At 43.2% G+C, this 26,823-nt stretch overlaps 1 long non-coding RNA gene across 1 annotated transcript in view; it reads right to left on the bottom strand.

Moving 5' to 3' along the window:
* LOC130295032 (uncharacterized) overlaps positions 1 to 26,413 on the bottom strand; it is a 100,334-nt gene extending 73,921 nt beyond the window's left edge. Inside the window, exons 1-2 of the long non-coding RNA XR_008848676.1 lie at positions 26,277 to 26,413; positions 4,385 to 4,534 (exon numbers count right to left, since the gene is read on the bottom strand). This is a non-coding gene — a long non-coding RNA (uncharacterized LOC130295032). The remainder of the gene's footprint in view (positions 1 to 4,384; positions 4,535 to 26,276) is intronic.
* Between the last annotated feature and the right edge of the window lie 410 nt (positions 26,414 to 26,823).

Below are 26,823 nucleotides of genomic sequence, written 5' to 3'. Positions count from 1 at the left end.
ACTGGCCCCATTGACACAGTGATCGAAAAGGAAGGTCTGGAGACAAATGTGGACTGCCAACCAGTCAGTTTTAGACTACAGACTATCTGCAAAAAACAAACAAAAACACACCACTGGTGTCCGGCATATACCTCCGCTGTAAAGCTATGAAAGATGCCACTTTGTGAGATTAGTCATACATAGTCTCACATGTTAGGTATACCTGGGTAATTTTATTTATTTTAGTAAGTTTGACACCCAGAGTACGGTACAGTATATGCCAATCAAAAGAAAGACTACCAGTCTCTTGTACAATCTGAAAGAAAAAAACAGACATAATAATGAAGACAAAGCAGTAGCCAAAGAGAGGTCCAAACCTCAAATAGAAAGGTGTTCCATAAAAAGTGAAAGAACGTGTTGAGAACAACAGCTATACTACAGGGTCACAACAGTTTGTAAAAAATCCATACATCCAGCCTAAAGAGCAATGTTTTCCAACCAGTGCACCTCGAGTTGTTGCAAAACCAAAACTCCCAGCTTGTCCTGACAGCCTGTGGCTGTTGATTGGGAAATACTGCTATAGACGGTCCATAGTTAAACACATAAAATCCCTTAAGTCCTTTTAGGTATGGCAAAAAGGAGACCTCAAGGAGCTTGTCTCATTGACAGAAAACACCTTAACAATATATTGCCATAATCATTTCATTTGCTTGTCCTGGATCTAACCAGGGAACCAGCACTGGTTAAAGGGGTACTCTGGTGCTTAGACATCTTATCCCCTATCCAAAGGATAGGGGATACGATGCCTGATCGTGGGCGCCCAGCCGCTGAGGACCCCCGTGATCTTGCATGCTGCACCCCGTTAAAATCAGTCCCCGGAGCGTGTTCACTCCGGGTCTGACTACTGTTGATCACGGGGCCGGAGCATTGTGATGTCACGGCTCCGCCCCCGTGTGACATCACGCTCTGCCCCCTCAATGCAAGCCTACGGGATGGGGCGTGACAGCTGTGATGTCACGAGCCTCCGGCACTGCACCCGATACCCTAAACGAATGCCGGGTATAGCAGGGAGATTGCGGGGGCCCCAGGTCCAGGCATTCCATCCAGCAAGTGGCCATAAAATGCTTGTAGTACCGGGCGCCATCTTTGCTCTGCAGTCATCCCATTGGGAGCATGGTAATGGAGAGGAATTCTGCTCCCTGCTTCTGTTCAGGTACTTATCCATGTCCCACAACGTGAAAAAGACTGACCGAACCATAAGAGCCTATGATGGTCACGGGTAGTGTTGCTCACGAATATTCGCAATTCGAATATTATTCGCGAATATTGCATATTCGCGAATTCGTGAATTTCGCGAATATAGCACTATATATTCGCAATTACGAATATTCGTTTTTTTTTTTGTTTTTTTTTTCACAGTACACATCACAGTGATCACCCCTCTCTGCTTCCAGCTTGTGTGGTGTAAAGAAGGCTGTAATACTACTGTGTGAGACTGGCGTGCGAAAATTCGCATATGCGCATTTTCGCGTATGCTAATTTTGTATATGCTAATATTCACATATGTCAATTTTCGCATGCGCGAATTTTCGTATATGCGAAAATAAAACGAGAATATAACGAATATGCGAATATTCGCGAATATATGACGAATATTCGTCCATATATTCGCGAATATTCGCGAATTCGAATATGGCCTATGCCGCTCAACACTAGTCACGGGGAGCAGCAGTGACAGTGAGGACAGTCCTGAAGATCACTTTGCTGCCTCCGTATATGTACCGTACGTGCCAGGTCGGAAAGTTCAGCTATTCCATCCAAGAGAAAGAAAACAAACTCCGCCAGAAACACCCAAAGAGAGGCAAAAAAATTTGACTTTTCTGGCCTCTGACGCGTCATTAGGGTCTGTGGGTATGTTGGCTGTATATGCCGAGACATTTCAGGACACATACAGCAAAAGGACTCCACTGACGTGGTGTGAAAAGAGCCTTAAAGGGGTATTCCAGGAAAAAACTTTTTTATATATATCAACTGGCTCCAGAAAATTTAACAGATTTGTAAATTACTTCTATTAAAAAATCTTAATCCTTTCAGTACTTATGAGCTTCTGAAGTTAAGGTTTTTCCTTTCTGTCTAAGTGCTCTCTGATGACACCTGTCTCGGGAAACGCCCAGTTTAGAAGAGATTTGCTATGGGGATTTGCTTCTAAACTGGGTGTTTCCCGAGACAGGTGTCATCAGAGAGGATTTAGACAGAAAAGAACAACCTTAACTTCAGAAGCTCATAAGTACTGAAAGGATTAAGATTTTTTAATAGAAGTAATTTACAAATCTGTTTAACTTTGTGAAGCCAGTTGATATATATATATATATATATATATATATATATATATATTATATAAAAAGTTTTTTCCTGGAATACCCTTTTAAGGTTTTGCCTTGGGCAGCAGAAAAGATAGAATCGGCCCAGTATCAGTTCAAAAAATACCAGTAGTGTAATGTGTAAAGAAAAGTATCAAAGCTGATGCCAACTATAATATTATTATGATTGGAAAGATAGAAGTAATGGTTTAGGAATAATTTGGGATTAGCAGTTATTCTGGGGCTGAGCTTCTAATCTAACAATTTCTTTGAATAATAATAGTTCTCAGCAATAATAAAGTATTCTACTTCAGCTGCCTATTGTTTCCCCTGATACGCGAGATTACCAGGATTAGTGCGAATTTACAACTATAACTACATTAATGCTGACATGTTTAGGTTAGGATTAAGATTAAGGCAGGGAGATTTTTTTTTTTAACAATTTTGAGAATTTAAGCAGACGACCATTGGATCATTTAAGACCTGCAATGCCTCACAAGGAGACTCCTCTAAAACTCTTAGGGTTGTTGTGTATCGTAAGTATTAAGGGCTTCATGCAGCTGAAATGTGATTATACGGGAAAGACATTATAAAGTGTAAAACTATCAGTAATACGGTAATATAGGAGCTAGAGATGAGCGAACTTACAGTAAATTCGATTCGTCACGAACTTCTCGGCTCGGCAGTTGATGGCTTATCCTGCATAAATCAGTTCAGCTTTCAGGTGCTCCCGTGGGCTGGAAAAGGTGGATACAGTCCTAGGAGACTCTTTCCTAGGACTGTATCCACCTTTTCCAGCCCACCGGAGCACCTGAAAGCTGAACTCAATTATGCAGGATAAGACATCAACTGCCGAGCCGAGAAGTTCGTGACAATCGAATTTACTGTAAGTTCGCTCATCTCTAATAGGAGCCTACATTTACAGTGGTCCCTCAAGTTACAATATTAATCGGTTCCAGGACGACCATTGTATGTTGAAACCATTGTATGTTGAGACCATAACTCTATGGAAACCTGGTAATTGGTTCTGAAGCCACCAAAATGTCATCCAAAAATAGGAAAATGGGAGGATTAAACCAAAATAAGTAGATAACTAATACAGATAAAGCAAGTCCTTACATATAAAAGTAAGAAAGAGCTGCTGGAAGCTGTAAATCACTGTCTATGTCAGTGTTTCCCATCCAGGGTGCCTCCAGATGTTGCAAAACTACAACTCCCAGCATGCCTGGACAGCCAAAGGCTGTCCAGGCATGCTGGGAGTTGTAGTTTTGCAACAGCTGGAGGCACCCTGGTTGGGAAAAACTGGTCTATATAGAGGACAGGAGCTTCTTCAGGGTCATGTACAGAACATTCAAAATGTAGCCGCCCTCACCTGGGAGCAGCTAAAGAGTAAAGAGTAGTACAGAACATGTAATACCTCCCTGTACTGTAGGGGGCGCTACCAGACACCAGTCAGTGCATACACTTCAGTAGTACAGGTGTAAATGTCCATTCTGATTGGTCGGTTCTTCCGGCCATTGACACGTTTCACAGATCTGGACTGTCCGTACATTGTATGTTGAGTCTGGTTTCAAGTTACAATGATCCAGAAAAGACCATTGCATGTTGAAACTATTGTATGTTGAGGCCATTGTAAGTTGAGGGATCACTGTACAAGTAAAATGTGTATGTGGGTAGGTGTTTGCAGGACTGAACTTCCTGACATTGTAAATATTAATTTTATGCATATACCAGAGGCAATACATGTCATAAGACGACAGTGGAATCTATTATTTTACTGAAGGAGTAATAGACACTTGGAACAAGCTTCCAGGGAAAGCTATACGTGTATCCCAAGATAAAGAATCTAAAGGATATCCTATAAAAGCAGGCTGGATTGACCAGGAGGTCTTTTTCTGAAGACAATGTAGGATTCCAAATTAATTCGGGGTGCTATAACACATACAGGTGAAACTCATGGTTTGCCATAATTGTGATGATTATGGCTTACAGCTCATGAAAGCCCCCCCCCCCCCCAATTACTATGATTTGGGGAGCCATGTTACCTGCTGGTGTTGGTCCACTGTGCTTCATTAAGTCCAGGGTCGACGCATCCGTCTACCAGGAGGTTTTGGATGAAGTCAGCACCGGGTGTAGATCATCAAAAAGTCAAATGTTGACTCAGAGCCCCATTCTTGATAAAGTTACCGGATACTCTAGAACAAAAAACAAAACAATTTAGAGTGACTCATAGATCACTGCGATCAGTAGTGCTGGCGTTAGATAGGGGATGGCAACTGGGCAGTTGCCCAGGGCCTCATGGAACAGTTTTAGGTCCATACAATACTGCATTTTGCCGCAATTTGTGCTAAATTGTGGTAAAATCACTGTGATTTTGCCCCAATTTTAAGCAAATCGCAGCAAAATACTGTAGTGAGAATATAGCCCTAAAGCTGTCCGGGTTGCACAGGGCCCATATACAGCACACACTTACTTTGGATCTTTTAGGGCCTTTGAGGACATCATCAGCAGTCCTAGCCTAAAGGAGTCATCACAGGTCCTGACAGATGCATAGTAAGTCTGTGTCTGCTACTTATGAACTCTGTACTGTGGTGTCCAGGTACTGTATTACATACCGTACCTAGTGTAGAGGTCCCCAAAGTCAGAGAAACTACGCTCAGGTAGGGTTCCTCAGGTGGGACAGTCCCTAGTCGCCACTCCTTAGGTCTAATTCTTTAATGTTAATAACTGTATATATTTAATAATAGTGTATATCTAATATAATGTATAGTACTTACCTTGTTTAGCGTCGCAGGACCTTCGGTCATGTGACCATGTTAACCTCTATGATATGTTGGAGGACCTTTGGAGGTCCTTGGGTCACGTGTTACCCACAAATCTTTGTAATGGTGATTGACATCAGTATGGACCAATTAGCACTAATCCAGCCCCTGCCCATATAAGGGAGCTGTAGCCAATTATCGCTCTCTTGGGTTGCTGCTCTCGTGGATGCCGGACTAGCAGGACGGATTTGCGCAACTTTCAAAGACATGCTAGGCCTCAAAACCTACCGGCCTCAGCAGAAACTAAAACCGTGAGTTCTAAACTACCCCCGCTAATGTTAGTGTGACTACTGGACCGCAACTAAATCCCCTAAATCCAGTGGAACAGCGCCTAATACCTAAAGACTATAAATTGCTAAAGTCCCAACCTTTGTCAATCTCCAGAGAAAGCAGTTGTATGCATAGAGACAGTTCAGTTTATGAAGCTTGCAGAAAATCTTCAGTAAAAGTTATACCTGTTTCAGAAAACTCTCCGGTTGTGGACATTCTATTATTATCTACCTCCCTATCGCTCTTGGGAAGGGTGACGGTAGGACAAGCATTACTGAGGAGCCCGCACCCTGGCGTCACGAATATCAAGGGTTAACAAGCACCCTTTAATTACCGCACAGCTATACTCCCCATACCCTACATTCCCCAGGCTGTCACAGTACAATGAGCATATAATAGGAGAAAAAAGTAACAGAGTAAAGCATTGGGGGTGGGGGGGGGGGCATAGGGAGCAGTGTGCATTTACACCATAGAAATTATATACATACACACACATACATACACACAGCAGGTCAATGGAACAATTCAATTACAGCTCATATATTGCTGCCTAACCAGTGTTGGACCAGTAACAGACATTGTGTGGGGGTGAGGTTTTATATTTGAATTTTCATTTTTCCTCCGCACCATAAAAATAACTTTTTTTTCATCCACAGACCCATGTGAGGGCTTGTTTTTTGTGTGACCAATTGTACTTTGTAATGACACCTTTCATTTTACCATAAAATGTATGGAAAAAAATATTTTGTTGGGAAATTAAAAAGAAGACCACAATTTAGCAACTTTTGGGGGGTAACATTTTTACACAGTGTACTTTATGGTAACACTGCCATGTTTTCTTTATTCTGTGGGTCAATATGATTAAAATGATAGCCATCTTTACATGCTTTTCCATTATTGTACTGCTTTTAAAAAAACAAGTATATTTAAAGTTGCCCTATTAGTTTCCACTTTTTTTTTTTTCTGTCAGTTTTTGGATATCTGCCACAGCAGTTTTTAAGCCAAAGTCAGAAGTGGATCCATAAGGGAGGAGAAGTGTAAGTCCTTCCTTTAAATGTCCTATTCCTTTTGAATACATTTCTGGCTTTGGCTCAAAAACTGCAGTGGCAGATATCCAAAAACTGCCCGAAAAAAAAATCAAGTTAGCCTAACATCAACTCAGTCTAAGGGTAATTTTTGCAGTACTTTATACATGCACTTGATCTGTCAAAGTAAGTAGTGCATGTAGAGTCCTCCAGTATGGTCCTCAGGGAGCACAAGTGCAGAGTAAGTAGACAATGTGGACTTATTCTGCCATCAGACAATTTTGCACTTGAACCTATAACATGGTGCACAACTCTAGGTCTATAGCAGTATTTCCAACCGATGTGTCTCCAGCTGTTGCAAATTCTCAGCATGTGCCTGGGCGTTCTAGAAGCTATGGTTTTACAACAGCTAGAGGCACCCAGGCTGAGAAACACTAGTCTATCGTGTGGTGACGGGGTGTGAGGTGCAGGGTAGATGCAGGGCAGATGTTATGGCCCAAGGGACAGATGGTATTAATCCCTTCTTGTCGTGACGCCAGGGCGTGGTTTAGCCTTAACCACCCGAAGGTAATACCGCTGATCCTGGATTAGGCAGGGGCAATGAAGACACCAACGCCAGATTAAGGATAATGTCAGCTTTACTGAGGCAAGACAGGTGATATAGTCTTTGTAGTACAGCCAAATATCTCAGGGAGGTGACCAGTGGCACAGGGGGACCTTGCAGGCTTGCTGGGACTTGCAGTAGTTAGACTGACTTTACTGCAGGCTACGGTGACTACAGCTGGACTTGACTGTGTAGAGATGGTGACTGATAGTAATGTAATGTCTCAGTACAGAACATAGTCCTGTACTACACTTAGGCCCTATCAGGTTGAGTCCCCCCAGTGACCTGGGGGCTTTCCTGCAGTGTCTCCCCTGCTGTTGGTACCATGTTATTTATTGTAATAGGTATATAGTCAGTATGTAATGTATAGACAGTATAAAGGACCTTTGGAGAACTAATGTAATTGTCTAAAAGGACCTTTGAGATGTCACATGTTATGTTTAGGTTACCCAGAGAGTCATCAGCTTAACACATGACCCACAGCTTGACCTATGGGCTTTGGCTCAGCCCCCCTTTATAAGGGGGCGACCATTACAATTCTTGTCTCTTTTCTCTTTGCTTTCTATTGGGGGTACAGTCAAGACCAGATGTCTCAGTGCTAGTGTCCAGCTACCTGGAAGGCCTCAAATCTACAGTCATTTCCAGTAAGTCAAGTCTATGTCTGCTGTCGCTACCTACAGTCCAGTCGAGCCTAAAGTCAATCATCTAAAGTCCATTACAAGTATAATTTGGCCCAGCAAGCTACGCGGTCCTTCTATGTTCCTGGCCACCTCTCTGGGATTCTGGCTGAGCTGTAGAGACTATAACAACTGTCTGACCTCTGTAAAGCATCCGTTAAACCATAACCTGGTTGTGGACTCTCATTTCACTGCCTAGCCATTGGGATAGCAGAGATATCGTTTGGGTGGTTCCTGATACCCAAAAGCCACTCTGGCGTCACAAACATTAGGGGTTAATAACACCTTGCCCCTGGGGTTAATACCATCTGCCCCATCCACCTACACCGCTACACCCCGTGGTCCCACCATTCAGTGTGGCTCACCACAGTAAGATGACTTGACTTACTGATGACCAACTTGTGGCTGCAGGACTTTTGGCCTCTTATGCTCTGGACAAACACTGGAACACTTGACTTCAGGAGAAGCAGAATCACAAGAGATGCAAGGAAAAGGGTAAAAAATGGCGGTTGATGGAGGCGCTGCTCGTATGGCATCAAGAATCAAGAATGCAGACCGGCAACGGGATATCAATAGATTTTATTTTGGTAAAAATGGACAACGCGTTTTGGCATACTTCTGATGCCGTCCTCCGGTCCAATAAATTTTCTGTGCCGTATGGGCAAAACCAGGGGCCAGTGGGCAATAACAGCAGCATTAAGTCCGGCTCACAGACTGCTCCCGGCATAACGGGAGCAGTCTGTGAGCCGGACTTAATGCTGCTGTTATTGCCCACTGGCCTCTGGTTTTGCCCATACGGCTTGCCGGGAGCAGTCTGTGAGCCGGACTTAATGCTGCTGTTATTCCCCACTGGCCCCTGGTTTTGCCCATACGGCACAGCAAATTTATTGGACCTGAGGAAGGCATCAGAAGTATGCCGAAACGCGTTGTCCATTTTTACCAAAATAACATCTATTGATATCCCGTTGCCGGTCTGTATTCTTGATTCTTGATGCCATACAAGCAGCGCCTCCATCATCCGCCATTTTTTACCCTTTTCCTTGCATCACTATTACTGGTCACCCTATTGGTTCAACCAGTGGCGGTCGTGAGTGCAGCAGCTCTTTCGCCTCTACCCACTTCCCAATAGCACAACTTGCCTTCGGGTCGTAGCCATCCCACAGAAATAACTACAAGGTTAGTATATCACTTGGGTGTGGTGGAGGACACACACCTGTTTGATATACATTACAAGGGAGCGCCCCCTGTTTTTTCTTTTTGTCTCTCTTTCCGACTGTCTAGAATCACAAGAGAGTGATTGCAGCTCCTCCGCTTGTTATATAGGGGGGCTGTGTAGCGAAATTGCATTTGGAGGTGAGAGGTATTCTCTAATAGGGTGCATTGATCACATATTCCACCAGTACTTTGCAGCATTATTTGTGTTTTACCCTGTTTTTCTGTATGGTCAGTGGGGGACATGTATCATTATTTGTGTATGATAGAAGCAGTTTACCCCTTTTCCCGAATTCTAAATTATGTGCAGAAGCGCTAAATTTATCAATCAAGCGCAATGAGCTTCATAAATTGCGGGTAAATATAGTAATCTCCTAAATCCACTCTTTGGAAAATAGAATCGATGATTTAGAGCGTCTTGTTACGTTAAGTCCAAGATGGCTTATATTTGCGCAAAAAAAAATAGCGGCAACATTTTTGGTGTAAAGGAAAAGTACGCAGTTAATAAATCCATGAGTACTATAGATGTCACTCCAAGGTACCCCGATACAGCCACATCTGGAGGACATGCTCTACCAAAACGTGCGCAAAAAAATGTGCAAAAAACTGGGCTTGAGCAAAATTTTGCACAAAAAAATACACACAAAACAGGGGTAAAATCTTTGATACATGTCCCCCAGTGTTTCTGCCACAGGTTCCTCTGCGACACACATTGTGACAATCCTGTGTTCTATTATATCCACTTGGCGATGCATTGCTATTTGTATGCTCCCTGTTCCCAAGTAACATATGCTATAATGCCCAATATACCTTGATACATGCTCTTACATACACCCGTATGATTACATAATTATTTTCGCTTTCACCCCCTACTCTCCTGTCCGAGCATTCTGTTGTACCTTTATTGTGTTTTATGTGTTTTTATAATTTTGTACCTCAATACATTTTTATTTGAACTAATATTGATTCATTATGGTCTCTAATGTTGGTGTTTGTTACCATTAATACTGTGTCAAAGCTTAAGTGCAGCAATTTTACATTTAGTTTAAGCAGAGTCCTCCGGAGAACATCGCTTAGCAACCTAGTAAGAGACTGTTTGTCTCACAGCTATTGCATATGATTATTCATTAAAGCTAATATTTGCTCTCATAATAAAAATAAATTTTTTTTATTGCATATGATATAGGTACATGTCTAGGATTTAGTCTAGCAGGTATATTATCAGACCGTTTGTCAATATATGCAATTGTGGTACCCAAGTGAATGATGGGTGTTGTAATGCAGGCTGAGGGTAATAGTCCCGTAGGGAGGCAGATGGTTGCGTCACGTGGCAGGGTTTAGCTAATCTGGTGGGCCCTTTTGAGCTCAACAATTCCTGAGTTGTCCTCCAGGTGTAAAGTGCAGAAATAAGACTTCTGAATACTAGTAAAATGAATGTCCAAGAAAAGAATGCGAGTGACACTCACCGACATTCAGGATACAAAAACAAGGTGATGGACCATTTCCCACTACTGCGCTTCCTGGTGGTCTCGTCTTGTTTTGTATCCTGTATGTCCTGGTTGTCGCTTACAAACTCAAGTTCGGCAAGTGCCACTCTGCATACATTGTGATAAATAAAGGCCAAGAAATTAAGCATTCTGTAGCACCACCTTGCAATTTAGTTTTCATCTGAATAAGCTCTGGGTGGAGTGTGGCAGGTGGATATATATGTATATGTAGTCCAGTGGTGAAAAACGTATCCCCTATCCTAAGGATAGGGGATAAGTTTGAGATTGCGTGGGTCCGGCCGCTGGGGCCCCCCGTGATCTCTCTGTACGGAGGCCAGGCTCTCTGGCCAGATAGCGAGTGTCGACCACCGCACGAAGCGGCGGCCGACACGCCCCCTCAATACATCGCTATGGCAGAGCCGGAGATTGCCGAAGGCAGCGCTCCGGCTCTGCCATAGAGTTGTATTGTGGGGGCGCATTGGCCACCACTTCGTGCGGAGGTCAACACGCCCCCTTCCCGCGGGCTGCCGGGGCCCCGTACAGGAGATCGTGGGGGGCCCCAGCGGTCGGACCCCCCGCGATCTGCAACTTATCCCCTATCCTTAGGATAGGGGATAAGTTGTTCCCCACTGGACTACTCCTTTAAGCAACAGTCCTACTGAATGGAAGTCACTAATGTGCTTTTTCGCACATGCAAGTGCAGTTACTAATTTAGATGTAGTTGCAGACATTATACTGTCCATGAGCTTGTACTCTGTACAGTGCAAGGCCTATACTGGTTGGCTTGCTGTAATGCAAATGTTTGTACCTTTTACTAATGGATTTTGCGGCATGATATCCTATGTGTAGAGCATGCAAAGAAAACTTCTTGATGTGTTTTGAGAAACTGCACCAACTCCAACTGTAGGTGACTGAAAAGATTAGTGTATGCAGAGGGACCCTTGTTCAGATTTATTCGTCTCTGGCTAAGGTGATACTCCTTCTTGGTGCTGAAGACTTTACATTTACAGCGTGGACTGTAGATGACTTTTTGGGCAAAATCCTCCAAACTTTGTACAATGCCAGGATCACTTTACATGTAGCCCCCTTAAGCGGTGTTAGATGATGAAACTTAAAACTGGAAAAGGACTTCACTTGTAGCAGGCTTTACCTTGATCAAGGCAGCTGGAACACAAGTATCGGAACACAACACAATCATCTTTACATACACATTTGCGTGTTGTTGCATGTATAACTTGACAGTGCTATTATATGTATTTAGTTCTTGGTATTTCCCAGTGCTTTCCCCAGTCCTATAAATACCATATTTGCATCATGAGTGATCCAATACAGTAAGTGTTTGTATATTTTATCTATTTATGTCAATATTATCACATGTACATTATTGTTTATTATAAAGATACAAATCATCATGTGCTTTATAAGCAGGTTTTATTATTAGACAAATGTAATGTCAATATATTGTGCAGTATAAGGATATGTCACTATTCGTACCCAAACACTAATATATATACAGTGATCTCCACCGATCTTCCTGCTGTCTCCCCTGGGTGCTGGAGTCTATCTTGAAATCCAAGAGATATTAAACCAAAGCTGCTCAGTCATTTTGCAGGAGGTGGGGAGTAAGTCGAAGGCACTATGCTGAATATCCTCCTCTCAGACAAGGCAATAAAACAAGGATCAGACAAACTGGAGCAATTCAGAGGCTAAAAGAGGAGAACCTCTGAATGAGGTAACCTTGAAATCATTATGTTGAATAGCAATGGCGGAGCCCCTCTACGACCATTGTAAGGAACTGTCATTCTGCAAAAGACCTGATATTTATATGCTAAATATCTGCATTTTCAATGTTATTTTAATGAAAGAAATGTAATATATATATATATATATATATATATATATATATATATATATATGGCGTACTGTCACAGGGTGTCTTGGGGCGCAATGGTGTGGTTTAGGGGGCAGATGTTGTAGCCCGGGGTCAATGTGTTATCAACCCCTAAATGTTTGTGACGCCAGGGCATGGTTTTCCCGGTAACCACCCGAACGGTAGTACCGCTGTCCCAGTGTTAGGCAGGGCAATAGTAGTCCAAGGCAAGGTTAAGGTTAATGGTAGCTTTACTGAGTTAGACAGATGGAAATAGTCTTTACAGCTAGGCCAGGATCCCAGAGAGGTGACCAGTAACACAGAAGGACCTCGCAGCTTTCTGGGACTTGTAGTGACTTTGATAGACTTTAGTTCAGCCACGCAGACTATAATAGACTTGACTATAGGTAGTGACATCAGACATAGATGACTTGACTTACTGACATGTGGCTGTAGATGAGGCTTGAGGCCTCTAAATGTGCTGACACTGGCTGAGACGTCTGGTCTTTACTGTGCCTCAGGATCTAAGAGATTGTAATGGCTGTCCCTCTTATAAAGGGGGGCTGAGCCAGAAGCCCATAGATCAAGCTGCAGGTCACCTGGTGCTCTCTGGGTAACATAACACATCATGTTGACATATCATGTGACTAACTCAAACTCAAAAGGTCCTTAAAAAGGTGTGTAATATATATTACTATGGGAAAGATACTGCAGGAGAGCCCCCAAGACACAGAGGGACTCAAACTGACAGGGCCTAAGTATTGTACGGGACTATATCCCATACTGGGACATCACATATTACCATTTCTCATCTTTTATATATATGTAGAATAATTTCACAAACAGTGGGGCCATTATGAAATAAAGATGGACAATGTCATCAAACCTGCTTGTGTCATCTTGCGTTTGACAACATTGATGTACCATTATGCTATCTGAAGGTAGATTATTCCATTCTATCTATTGCTATAAAATGTGGCTTATTTGATGTCTTATGGCATACTGAATATGTATTTTTTTCCTCCTGTTTTATTTGTTATCTAATATATGTGCTTAGCATGTGCTGTGCTTTTGCTTTCTCTTCCACTCTAGACCACACTGAGGATATACAATCTTCAAGGGTCTGCCTGATGATAATTTACTGCTTGAAACCTGCTTCTCCACGGCGCTGTGCAGAGCCCTGCTTGATGACATCATCTCATTGCATGTGGCATGCTGGGTAAGCAGAGCACTTCCTGGGTCCAGTACTGGAGCACAGATTCATGTTCTCTGCGCTTCTACAGTACTGAGTGGTGATACATTCATAGTACGCATTGCTACTGATTTTTACGTTTTTGGAGGGGTGTGCAATACCACTCCATTCATTGTCGCTGGTGATGATTAGAGATGAGCGAACTTACAGTAAATTCAATTCGTCACAAACTTCTCAGCTCGGCAGTTGATGATTTATCCTGCATAAATAAGTTCAGCTTTCAGGTGCTGCGGTGGGCTTGAAAAGGTGGATACAGTCCTAGGAAAGAGTCTCCTAGGACTGTATCCACCTTTTCCAGGCCACTGGAGCACCGGAAAGCTGAACTAATTTATGCAGAATAAATCATCAACTGCCGAGCCGAGAAGTTCATGACGAATCGAATTTACTGTAAGTTCGCTCATTTCTAGTGATGATCGCAGAGCACTGTACTGTATTCAAGGTGAAACTCGGGTGCCTAGCCTATTCTTAAATTAAAAAAATCTTTCTAATGTAAAATTTGTTTTTGTTTTTTTAAATGAAGTTTTCTATTTTTTTGTGTTTAACCCCTTGCAGCAAATGTTAAGTGTGATTTAACCCCTTCCCTAATAAAAGTTTGAATCACCCCCTTTTCCCATAAAAAATAAATAAATCTTCATTTTTTTATTTAAAGACATGTGGTATCGCTGTGTGCGTAAATGTCTGAAAAATATATCATTACTTATCCGCTTGTCCAATGGTGTACATGTAGAAAAATTCCAAAGTCCAAAATAGCGTATTTTTGGTCACTTTTTATACCATAAAAAAAATTTAAAAAATTTAAAAAGTGATAAAAAAAAAAGTCCAAACAAAACAAAAATGGTACCGATAAAATTTCATATCACGGCGCAAAAAAGGAGTCCTCACACAGAAAAAAAAAAACGGGAATCGCATCCCCATCATGAATGTCAGTGCAGCGCTCCCGGTCAGCGGGTCCGACCGGGGCGCTGCATAGAGGAGAACGCCGCGAGCGCTCCGGGGAGGAGCAGGGACCCGGAGCGCTTGGCGTAACACATATGGATTTTTAGGTGGAAAAATCGAAAAAAAGTGTTATGTTTAGAAGGTGAAGAGGAAAAAAAAAAGTGCAAAAATGAAAAAAAAATGGATCAAATAAAATCGCCAAAGATGGAAGGGGTTAAAAAAGCTGCCACTAGGTGTTTCCCTACTTGTCCAGAGCACATTTCCCACCCATCTCATGCACAGAATTTGGACTCCTGCTGTCCAAACACAGGAAGTGCAGCCTGAAGTGCTTGGGGCCAGCCTTATCCAATCATAGCTCCTCTCACACTTAACTGCCGTTTGCTTTTGGTTGCAGATTGAGGGAGGAAGTTCTCCCCTGTATGGCTTCAGATGATGTCACGACTGCTGCGGAACACCCCTTCCCAGTCTGTGAACCTGAGCAGAAAATACAGAGCAGTATCAAGGTAGAAAACTAAAAAAAAATTATAAAAATAAAGGCAGGGGGTGGTTTATCATGATGGGGGCAGTGAACTGCAGTGACTGTAAAATGTATCAAGTTAATGAGGTCATGGGTGTCCCGGTGGTGAGATCTCAATCAGACATTTATTTCATATTTGGTAGATAGGGGATAAGTATTACAAGTTTGAATAATTGTAAAGAGAGACAAACAAAATATTATAAGCAGAGATTACAGGAGGTCACAATTTTACTGTCCTTACAACTTTTAAACATGTCCTCTATCTACTATTACTTTCTCAGTTCATGGTTTCTTCTTTGTCCATGGAAGTCTACCTCATCCAGACAGTGTTCATCTTGGCCTCGGCTTCTCTTCTCCGTTCTTGATTTTACTTTCTACCTCTCTCCTTTCATTCCCCAGACTCAAGTGCTAAGTTTGCTCTTTTCACAGGCTGGCACAATGGTGTTACTGGAGATAATGAATTCAATCCCTTGGAGTGTTATATAGGGGAATGTGTAGCAAGACTGGCCTTTTCTTTTCCTACAAATGAAAGGGAGACCAGAAACGTCTCCTTGATAACTGCTTTTGATGTGAAGGGGATGATCATTGAGCCTGGAGCCGTATTCCTCAACTTGGCTACAAGGACATTATTAGAGTAAAGGAAGCAATACCCGTTAGTTGTCAGCTTGTAAGGGCAGAAAACTATATGTTCTGCCATGCAGGAACTCAATGCTTCTTGTAAATAGTAGCTGGTCATCTTAAATGGAAGCTATGTATGTGAGACTGCACAGTGATAATTTATTTACTCGTAAGCCCCTGTTCACATGGTGGAATTTCCATGCATCCGCTCAGATTCTGTTCTGCCAGCAGATTTTTTGCAGTTTTGGAGAATTTCTTGCGCTCAACACACAACTTGAATCCTGAATTTAGAGTTCAATTGGACTTGGACTCTGCCACAACATTTTACAAAAAAGAATTGATGTGTTCATTTTTTTTTGGGGGGGGGGGCGGTTAATCTGGAATTTCTCCAGTAAAAAGTTTGCCAGGTGAATAGGATGGGGGAAATTCCATTCACCACAAAGTTTGTTTCTTGTAGCAGAATTTAAATTTTTCCAGTGGATTTCTCACGGAAATGCCGCCATGTGAACATACCCTAAGTATTAGTCTTCTGGGTTGTCAGCTATTAGGAAAAGAGTACTGGCATAGGCCCTCAGAGAGCCTGATGTTTTATGGAAGATGGACATGGTGATGCCAATGTACTGAACCCACCACGCTGAGTAAAAGGAACCTTGGAAGTTTTAGGGTGCGCACACACACACACGTATTTTGTTTGCTGCTGATTTTCTGCAACAGATTTTGCTATCCATTGAAGTCAATAGATAACAAAATCAGCAAAATAGGGTAGGATACACTTATCAGGATTAGGTTTGGCACCAGCTGGATAAGACGTGGACAACCCCTGGGAGGTAATGGAGAGTGGCCTAGATAGTTATACATAAAGTTTTTCATAGGGAGTGAGGGCTAAAATAGGCAAGAGTAGTTAGACCTGGGTTGTAGCCTAGATAGTGTGGCTTAGGTTTGGCTTGGTTGGGATAGTCAAGAGAGCAGTAGGCTAGTCTAGTGAATAGTGGAAGTAGTAGTAAAGTGGATCCATATGTGGTATCCCGGTACAGGACCTTGTCCTGTTCCTGTCTAAAGTCCCCTCAGCCAGAGTCCCTCCATTTCCATAGGGCTCTCCTGTAGGGCTTACCCCTGGTCGCCTCATACAATTTATGTTAGTATATTATTTAATGCATAGTAAATATAAGTGTATAGGACCTTTAACGCGTTATGTGATGTACCGTTGTAATGTATAATTGCTTAAGGACCTTACTGGGTTATGTGATGTACCCAGAGTTCACTGGGTTCAGGACTTACAGGTTTGCTGACCAATGAGCTTAGTCCAGCCCCTTATTATATAAAGGGCTGTAGCCACTAAATTCACTCTTAGCTCTTGCTCTTAGGACCTGTACATGGAAGCAAGCACAACTATCTCAGCAGAAATATCAATTTCCACTAAAATGTAAGTTACAAAGCTCAATCTATCAAATCCTGTGTGACTACTACCAGCTAAAGTATTATAATTAGTAGCACAGTGGCCTGCATCAAAGCTCATTGCTTCAAAGTCCCAGCAAAACCTGTGAGGAACCTGTATCCCAGTTCACTCTTAAGAGACTTATGTACAAAGACTGTTGCATAAAATCTTCAAGTAAAGTTCTCCAGTTTATTCATAAAGTCTGCTGTGGACATTCTGCTATTTTCCCTACCGTTTCTGGGACGGTTGGCAGTAGGACCATTAACATGAAGGAAACCTCACCCTGGCGTCACAACAACTAAGGGTTAATACCACCAGACCCTGCACTAACATTACCGCAACACCCCAGACACCACAACTCACCTGGTTCACCACACATAAGTGTGGCCTGGACAAACAAAACCCTCTTGACAAGTGTTGCAGGAAGGGCCTACAGGTGCCAATAGAAGGATATAGCCTACAGGGCATATTATAGTGAAAGGTGGTGTTATGATCAGAGTTTGTACAAGAGAGTCAGTAGTCAGAAGGCAAGAAGTATAGGGCTGATAGGGATGTGAAGTAACATAGGCCTGGAAGAGGTTCCTATGAAGAAAACAGGGACCTAACTGTTTCTATACCACTGAATATTGTGTGATACTGGGGGAAGGATGTATTTCCTTGGCTCGCCCTGAAGAAACCTCCACCTGTGGCCTAATGAATGAGGCAGCAGAGAAGGGAAGGGTTTATAAGGGAGAGAAACAGTGTAGTCTTGGTTCCCCCTAGGAAACAGCAGGCTGTCTGTAAGGGAGAGACACGGGTCCTGCTGAGGAACACACAGCCCGAGCTATGAGTGGCCCAAAGAGTGGTGTGAGCTGAGAGTAGAAGGTTGAAGGAGGATTATGTTTAGCTGGCTGAGGGTAGCTCACCAGTTATAAGTCAGGGGGGCATGCTGATCTGTGTAGTTAGTGACCAGACGGTCTAGGATTTTATTTTGTTCCTGCTTTATGTTTATTTTTTGCTGCAACCTGTCTAAATAAGGCTGGAAAGGTGCCAGACTTGTATTATGAACTGTTGTCTGCCGGTTTATTGAGAGGAAACGTGTCCAGGATGATCCCAGAGCTATTCCCAGGGAGGAATCCTTACAATTGTTATACTCCACTACTTATAGTATATGTTAACATATTTTCAGTGTGTTCAAGTAACAGTACCACCTAGTGTCAATGTAAGGGGGTTGTCCTATGTTTTTAAGTTATTCCCTATCCTCTGCTTAGGCCACCTGCAATCTCGATAACGTCTCCTAGCAAAAAAGAGCAGCAGGACACCCATGCAACTATCCGATTGTAGGGGTACCAGCAGGCAAACTTCTTTAAGATTCTGTGCCTCATTGGAAAACTGTACCTATCAAGCACTGCTACGTGTGAAGAAGTGTCAAGTAAATTTTCTGATTGACATTGATATGCGGTTGTCTTGTTTTAAAAGAGGAACCATTCGAAAACAACAAGATGATTTACCCAGCCATTCTTATGAGCCCAGTTGGCCAATAGGGAATCATATTGAAACGTCACCAATTAAAACAATTGGTTGTATGTGACAGATTTTTCCCAGCTTATACTTTGTTTCCACTGAATCTACAGACAATGGTCTATCGGGCCTCACAGGAGTAAGATTGCCATCAGACCCCAACAACTTGACTGGTCCCATCAATAAAAATCTAATGTATAAAAACACGTATAAGATCGGGCTATAGCTTGGACTTTACTATGTCACTATTGTATTTAGACGATGTCCTTTCACTATTGTTGACTTATTTGTTTTTCTTATGGATTATAAAATGCACTATAGTATTTTTATTCGGTGCTATGAATCTGGGTTTATTACAGCTTCCTGTTCACCTGGATTCTTTGCTAATCTTCCATGACAGATTGCTTCAACTCTGAAATATCATCACTTTAATGCAGGGCGTCTTTCATCATCAGTGATGCTGGAAATGACCAGCAAGGGCCAAAGTTGTGTATTTCGCAATGTAATCGTGTTCCTCTGTACAAACATTTTGTTAAGAAATGGAACAATAAAGAACATTTGGGGGGGTTGATAACTACTGGTGTGCAAGGAAATAACCAAAGGGGCTTCTGCCCCCTCATTTTTGGTCCTGGTAGATGTCCCAGTTCATCCTCTACCAGTCTTAATGTTATGGCAGTATTACAGAATAGTTTCTACATGATAGCAGTTCGCAAATGCTTTTTCATTGACAAACTTTGCATTTATGTGTTCTGTAGAACAAAAACAATTTTAATACTAATACTGCTGAATTTGTAAAGAGGGAGGTCCATGTTACAGGACTGGCCTATTGCTGTAAAAAAAAAAAAAAAATAGAAGGGTAAGGACTTTTTAATACTGTTATATGTGAGGCAAAAATAAAACATGTTAGCATACTCACATGTATGTAGTCAAGACATTGTGGTGCCTGGGTCCAGGAGTAAAATGCCTCCTCCCCATTGCATATCAGGAGGCCAAATAACATGCTACATTTCCCCTTAATAATTTGGTTATCACAAGCACACAGGCGAAATAGTCTCTGAAACCACTATATCCAGTACAGTCCTTTTTTGTACTGGTGCATCAAATTAAACTGCATATTCAAGAGCTCCGCAGCAATACAACACACATTATTCTGCATCTTATCAGTGTATCACAGAGCTCCACAGCAATATAACACATTATTCTGCATCATATCAGTGTATCACAGAGCTCCACAGTAATACAATTTCCATTATACGCCATTAGATCTGTGGTGGCCCAGTACTGGATGGTGTTTCCTCCGTACCCTTCTCCTGCCCTGTCAGGCAGAGTCCCTTTATGTCCCCAGTGCCCCCTGCAGTGTTTTCCCCTATGTACATATATGTTAAAAGTGTAATGTTTCTATCATTACTGTGACCATGTGCTGGTTACCTAGGAGGCACTAGTGATCAGGTGACCCCTCAAGTGACCCATCGGCTCTTTTCTAGACACGCCTATAAAACCAGGGGTGGAGCTACAATCTCTCTTTTCCAGCATTCTTGCTCCTGCTGAGGTCCGGTGCAGTCGTCTCAGTCTGTGTCCAGAGCATTGGAGGCCTCAAGCCTAAAGTCTACAGCCACAAAGTCAGCTCAAGTAATCTCAAAATCATCTTCATGTCAATTGTCAAGTCAGTCAAGTATTCTATATAGTCATTATGGCCTGCACTAAAGTGTCTCTACATACTGCAAGTCCCAGCAAGCCTGCAAGGTCCCTCTGTGTCACTGGTCACCTCCTTGGGATATTGGCTGCACTGCACTTGTCTATCCATTTGTCCATAAATTGGCGTCTGTGTCTTCATTGCCCCCCGTGCCTAGCCCAGGACCAGCGGTATTACCTTCGGGTGGTTAAGGCTAAACCACATCCTGGCGTCACGACAGAAGGGGTTAAAATCTGCCCCAAGGGTTACAACATCTGCCCTACATTGCACCTCTGCACGCCACATATCAGTATCACAGAGCTCCACAGCAGCACAATTAAGTAATTTGCACAAGAGGGGAGAAATCTGCAATATGGGACTGCCCCAGGGGTAATAGGGGGCTGCACTGGGTTGGTATAGGAACAGTAAAACATTTCCAAATATAAAAATGTATTATATTTAAAAGGAAAACTGTCAGCAAGTTCACCCACACTAAACTCAATACACTGGGTTATAGTGTGGGTGAACAGGAATCCATACAGGGGGTCACTTAAATTTTTTTGAGGGTTGCTGCAGAGTTTTCATCCTGTAAAGTCCCATAATTCACCCCATTTACATGCGCTCTGCAGGCGTGTCCCCCGCCAGCAGTCATACTGTGGGTCCTAAGCCCTCCCCCTTAATCGCATCTGCATTTTCTTCAACTCCACGCCCCCTGTGTGCAGGCACTGAAGATTACATGCAGCTGTCCAATTCTGATGACGTGAGAGTTGTGCATACCCGGGGAGCGCTCTGTGCAGTGTAACTGCGCATGCATCGGGCCCTCGCTACTCCCCACTTCTGTAGTGAGGGCACTGCGCAGAGCGCTCCCCGGGGATGCACAGCTCTCACGACATCAGGACACAACAGCTGCATATAATCTTCAGCGCATGCGCTCTGCAGACAGTCTCAGTGCTCAGGGGGCGTGGAGTTGAAGAAAATGCAATTGCAATTAAGTGGGAGGGCTTAGGCACCTTCCTCCAGGACCCAAAGTATGACAGTGTGGGTGAACTTGCTGACAGTTTTCCTTTAAGCTTAATTCTATGCCCCTTCTGAACTCACCACCTGTCCTGTACCAACTACGGCTCTAGTGTAACTTAGACTAGAGCAGCAATCATGACAGGTGGAGAGTTCAGGAGGGGGCATAGTGCGGTGTACCAGTACAGGACCCTGTCCTGTCCCTTGTCTAAAGTCCCCTCAGCTAGAGTCCCTCCATTCATATAGGGCTCTCCTGCAGGGCTTGCCCTTGGTCGCCTCATGTAAAGTGTGTTTATATTTATTTAATGTATAGAAAATATATGTACAGGACCTTAGTGGTCCCATGATGTACGGTTGGGATGTATAGAATGTTCAAGGACCTTAGAGGTCATGTGATGTACCCAGAGTTCACTGGGTTCATAGCTTACAGGTTTGCTGACCCATGAGCATAGTCCAGCCCCTTATTATATAAAAGGGCTGTAGTCAATCAATTCTCTCTCTTCGTTCCGGATTATCAAGCAAGCACAACGTCTCTGCATTGATTTAATTCATCTAGGCCAAAGCCTAAGAACCTGCAGGCACTAAACGTGAGTTACTCAAAGCTCCATCTATCAAATCCTGTGCGACTACTACCAACTCAAATCTTCTAAATAAGTAGCCTGCATAAAAGCTCATTGCCTCCAAGTTCCAGCAAACCTGTGAGGAACCTGTATCCCGGTTCACTCTTGAAAAGACTTATGTTAAAGACTGTTTCATGAATTCCGCAAGTAAAGTTTCTTCAGTTTATTCCTGATATCTGCTGTGGACATTGTTATTTTTCCCTGCCGTTTGTGGGACGGTTGGCGGTAGGAACATTACTATTGAGGAAATTTCCCCCTGGCGTCACGACATTCAAGGGTTAATACCACCAGACCCTACACTACCACTGCAACACCCCAGTCACCGTTACTCTCCTGGTTTACCACAAAAGCATTAAGCTTAAAAAAATAAAAAATAAAATAAAAAGATCTCCGGCGGAAAAAACAACGTATCCCCTATCCACAGGGCATAAGTAGCTGATCGCGGAGGCCTGACCTCCGTTCTGCTCCTCCGAGGAGTCGCGGGCCACGGCACTTGTTCACAGGGATCTTTGGGGTGCTCAACGCTGTATTATAAATCTTGTTAAAAATCTTCTCAGGGCGGCAATTCACTACCCCTGTGAAGGTGCCGCCTGGGTCCAATGGATCCAGCGTGACCCATTGTAGGGCCGGCCCTGAGCATACGGTATATGTTGTAGGGGCTGATCATCAACATTGCAAACTTTACTGAATGATCACTAGTGAAACCATTCAACAATGTCAGCTGTACATTCTGTTTATGCAAGGGCATCAGATCATTAACAGGGATTTTATAAGTCGCACAATAGATTCCCTCTCATTTGTCATGTTCACACATAGTGGGAGATTTATCAAACATGTGCAAAGCAAAATTTTAAATTTTTTTTAAAGGCCTCTAAAAATGAAAAAAGCTCTGGTTGGTTGCTATGGGCGACTGCACCACTTTTCCTCTACACAGTCTCCCCCATAGTGTGAGTTATTTGGAACTCAATGGGGGGGGGGGGGGGGGAAACAGCTGGTAACGCATACATTGTATTATTTAACTGTCTTTTTTAGTTTTAGAAAAAAAATTATGTTTTTCTGAGCAAAAGACAGCTGCAAAAAAAAAAAAAAAAAAAAAAAGGGGGGGGGGGGGGTAGATGGTATGTGTTAATGACGCCAGTGCATGGTTTTCCTATATAACCGCACGGAGGTAGTACCGCTAGTCCTAGGTCAGGCAGGGGCAATAAAAGAGTCCAAGGCCAGGTTAAGGGTAACTGTAGCTTTTACTGAGGGTAGACCGGTGGTACAGTCTGTACAGTTCAGCCAGTATCCCAGAGAGGTGGCCGGTGACACACAGAGACCTTGCAGGCTTGCTGGGACTTGCAGTAGGTAGACTGACTATAATGCAGGTCACGGTGACTAGACAGGGACTCAACCTGACAGGACAGAAGGACCATATCCTGTACTGGGACACCACACCTGTATAAGAAGAGCTTTAGTACATGGCACAGTTTGAGACCAGGTTCACAGAACAGTACAAATCAAATGTACTTTATCCGTTGATTTTCACCCAATATCGCATGCGCCCAGGTTTGCTGATATTTTTTTATTAGTATTGTTTGATACCCAATATTGCAGGAAATGTTATCTCTTCACGGTATTTCTTTGGATTTGTCCACTGTAAAAGCAGACGGCTTGGATATACTTTAATTTGAAACACAATAGATATTTATGCCAATTGACTCCACTCCAACAAGCCCCCTATATTATCACCCAACCTGACGGACGGGTTACAGGTGGGATGAGTTCTTGGCATAGTACTTTATTATTTGAGCTCGGTGGTGCAAATATAATCTTTTTAAAAAGGTAAAAGTAAGTACGAGATGATGTACTTGTATTCGACTCCAGTGACTTGGAAACTATCGTTTTTTTATCTTCTGAGAATTCTGCAAGCTTCCCTATATGATCACTGTTTGGTGGTCATACAAAAAGGTTTATGGTTTATTTACAGACTATGTAAAATGTGGGGTGTATGTGGACCTCATGTCCGGGACCTCTCCCATATCGAGTCCGGTGATCCTTCCATACACAGAGCTCCCCATAGACTACAACGGAGAGATGGCCAAAGCCATTATAGACTATTTTAGCGCGTGCCACATGTGAGCCCAAACTTTATTGCATTGGAAGAGATGCCTCAATAAATCTTCTGCCAAGGCCGGGTTCACACTGCATTTTTGCAGTATGCTAAAGTAGTGATGTCGTGAACATAACATTTTCGGTTCGCAAACGGCGAACGCGAACTTCCGCAAATGTTCACAAACCGGCGAACCGCCATTGACTTCAATGGGCAGGCGAATTTTAAAACCCACAGGGACTCTTTCTGGCCACAATAGTGATTTAAAAGTTGTTTCAAGGGGACTAATACCTGGACTGTGGCGTGCTGGAGGGGGATCCATGGCAAAACTCTCATGGAAAATTACATAGTTGATGCAGAGTCAGGTTTTAATCCATAAAGGGCATAAATCACCTATTATTCCTAAATTCTTTGGAATAACATGTTTAGCCCCCTTTAGGCAGCACATAGTTAGAGCCTCCCTTTAGGCAGCACATAGTTAGAGCCTCCCTTTAGGCAGCACATAGTTAGAGCCTCCCTTTAGGCAGCACATAGTTAGAGCCTCCCTTTAGGCAGCACATAGTTAGAGCCTCCCTTTAGGCAGCACATAGTTAGAGCCTCCCTTTAGGCAGCACTGGTTTTATTTCACAGCCAAAAAAGGTATTTTTATTTTTTTATTTGTACAACTGTCACACCAAATGTGATTTGCCCTAGTGTGACAATGAGCAAGAAAGGTTGCCAGCGGAGTTCCCCTTTTAAGCAGAGGTCCCCAACCAGGGTGCCTCCAGCAGTTGCAAGACACACGGACTGAACTTATAGCCCTTTTAATACTGTAGTTAGTTGCTTGAAGGAAATTAAGTTTTACACTGGAGTACCCCTTTTAACCAGCGGTCCCCTCCCAACCAGGGTGCCTCCAACTGTTGCAAGACACACAGACGGATATTTGAGCCCTAAAAAGGGCTTTTTTGGGTGCTGTCCTTAAAGCAGATGTTAGACTAGTGCTTTAGGAGTAAATTGGACACTAAATACACCACCAAGCAGCAACCTAGCTATCGCTTTCCCTATTACAGCAGGAGCAGCTTCTCTGTCCCTCCACTTTCTAAGCCTGCAGCATGCCGAATGAAGGCAAAATGGCGTCCGTGCAGGAGGTAGGAGTGTCTGGAAGGGAGGGACTGCTGCTGATTGGCTGTAATGTGTCTGCTGACTGACTCACAGGGTCAAAGTTTACTGCAATGTTAAAGTATAAGGGGCAAATCAAACTTCACATATGTTCGCCCGGCGATGCGAACGCGAACATGCTAAGTTCGCCGGGAACTGTTCACCGGCGAACAATTTGCGACATCTCTATGCTAAAGGTATCCATTTGTGTCCCATCAATAAATCAATGCCAAATGTATACTGTAGCATGCTGCAGGGGGCTCCATTCATTTCAATGGGCCGAATAGAATTGCCTGGTGACTCCATTCAGGCTGTTTATCATGGGTATACACTAATTTAGTGGAATCCAAACAGTGTGCCTCCAGCTGTTGCAAAAATACAACTCCAAGCGTGTCTGGAGTTGTAGTTTTGCAACAGCTGGAGGCACGCAATTTGAAGATCACTGTGCTGACTTGACGGGAGGCAATAGCACGGAAGCAAACCCTTTTTATAATTCCAAACAACACCTTGTCAGGTGAAAAGTTTGCGTTGGTGGGGGTCCAGGGGCTGAGAACCCCACCGATTGCTAGAATGAAGGGGGTAGTAGAGTGTAGCTGTGCCCCTTCATCTCAGCAAGTGGCATAATGAATTACAATGGAAGTCTACCGGCCATTCTTTAAGTACCATAGTCTTCTATTATAACCATATACCATTTGCTTTACCTGTGCAGAGTGGATATTCTAGTGATCTAGGGGGGGGGGGGGGTCTTTGCACCCAGACCCAAACTGAAATGTCACTATGACAGGATTTACCAACCAGGGTGCCTCCAGCTATTGCAAAACTACAACTCCCAGCATGCTGGGACAGCCAAAGGCTGTCCCAGCATGCTGGGAGTTGTAGTTTTGCAACAGCTGGAGGCACCCTGGTTGGGAAACACTGCACTATGAGGGAGATTTGTCAAAACTTGTCTAGGGAGGAAGAGTGACACAGTTGCCCATAGCAACCAGACTGATTTTTTAAAAATAACTCTGAAAAACAAAAGCAGCAATTGGTTGCTATGGGCAACTGTGCCCCTCTTCCCCTACACAGGTTTTTTTTAAAAATCTCCCCCATGTGCACATTTGGTATTCTGGAGCTTGGACGAATAACAGGGTGCAGGGGCATGACACACTAAGCAGCAGTATAACACTGGCCCTACCTTTAGTTGCTGCAGCAAGGATAGACATGGCGTCAGCAGTCGCCCATATGGGTAGGGGACTACTACATGAATAGCTGTCTTTCTCCAAATGGATTCCCCAGACTGCTGTAGTACAAATCTCCATGCTACTGTGCGCTTCATATTGTGCTCCCTCACTGCTGAGCCCCTCACATTAGTTCCTAATCACCATCTCCTGCTGTTTCAGCTCATCCTCCTAATCATTCATTTTGGAAGCTTTTTTTTTGTTCTATATTTGTCGCATGTGTTTGCCGCAGGCACATTTTGCGCCAACACATTGCTCGACCTTTGACTGAGTGCAAAACCGAAAGTGCTCTAGTTTAGAACTCTTATGTTTTGGCCTATGGCACTGGGCATGAATTTACTACCTTCGTCTTTTTTAGTTGCATTTTTTCGATGCAAGGAGGTCTGCCATTTCACAAATCCACGCCAATACAGACCACAAAATATAATCTCAAAGAAAAAAGATACCGGCCAACACCACCGTGTATATATATATATGTCCACTGTGCAAAAATAGCTCCAAATA

The sequence above is a fragment of the Hyla sarda genome, chromosome 11 (assembly GCF_029499605.1).
Source record: "Hyla sarda isolate aHylSar1 chromosome 11, aHylSar1.hap1, whole genome shotgun sequence".
In the NCBI taxonomy this organism is placed as follows: Eukaryota; Metazoa; Chordata; class Amphibia; order Anura; family Hylidae; genus Hyla; species Hyla sarda.
Note: the sequence above shows the minus strand (reverse complement) of the source record. Positions and strands in the feature narration are given on the sequence as shown.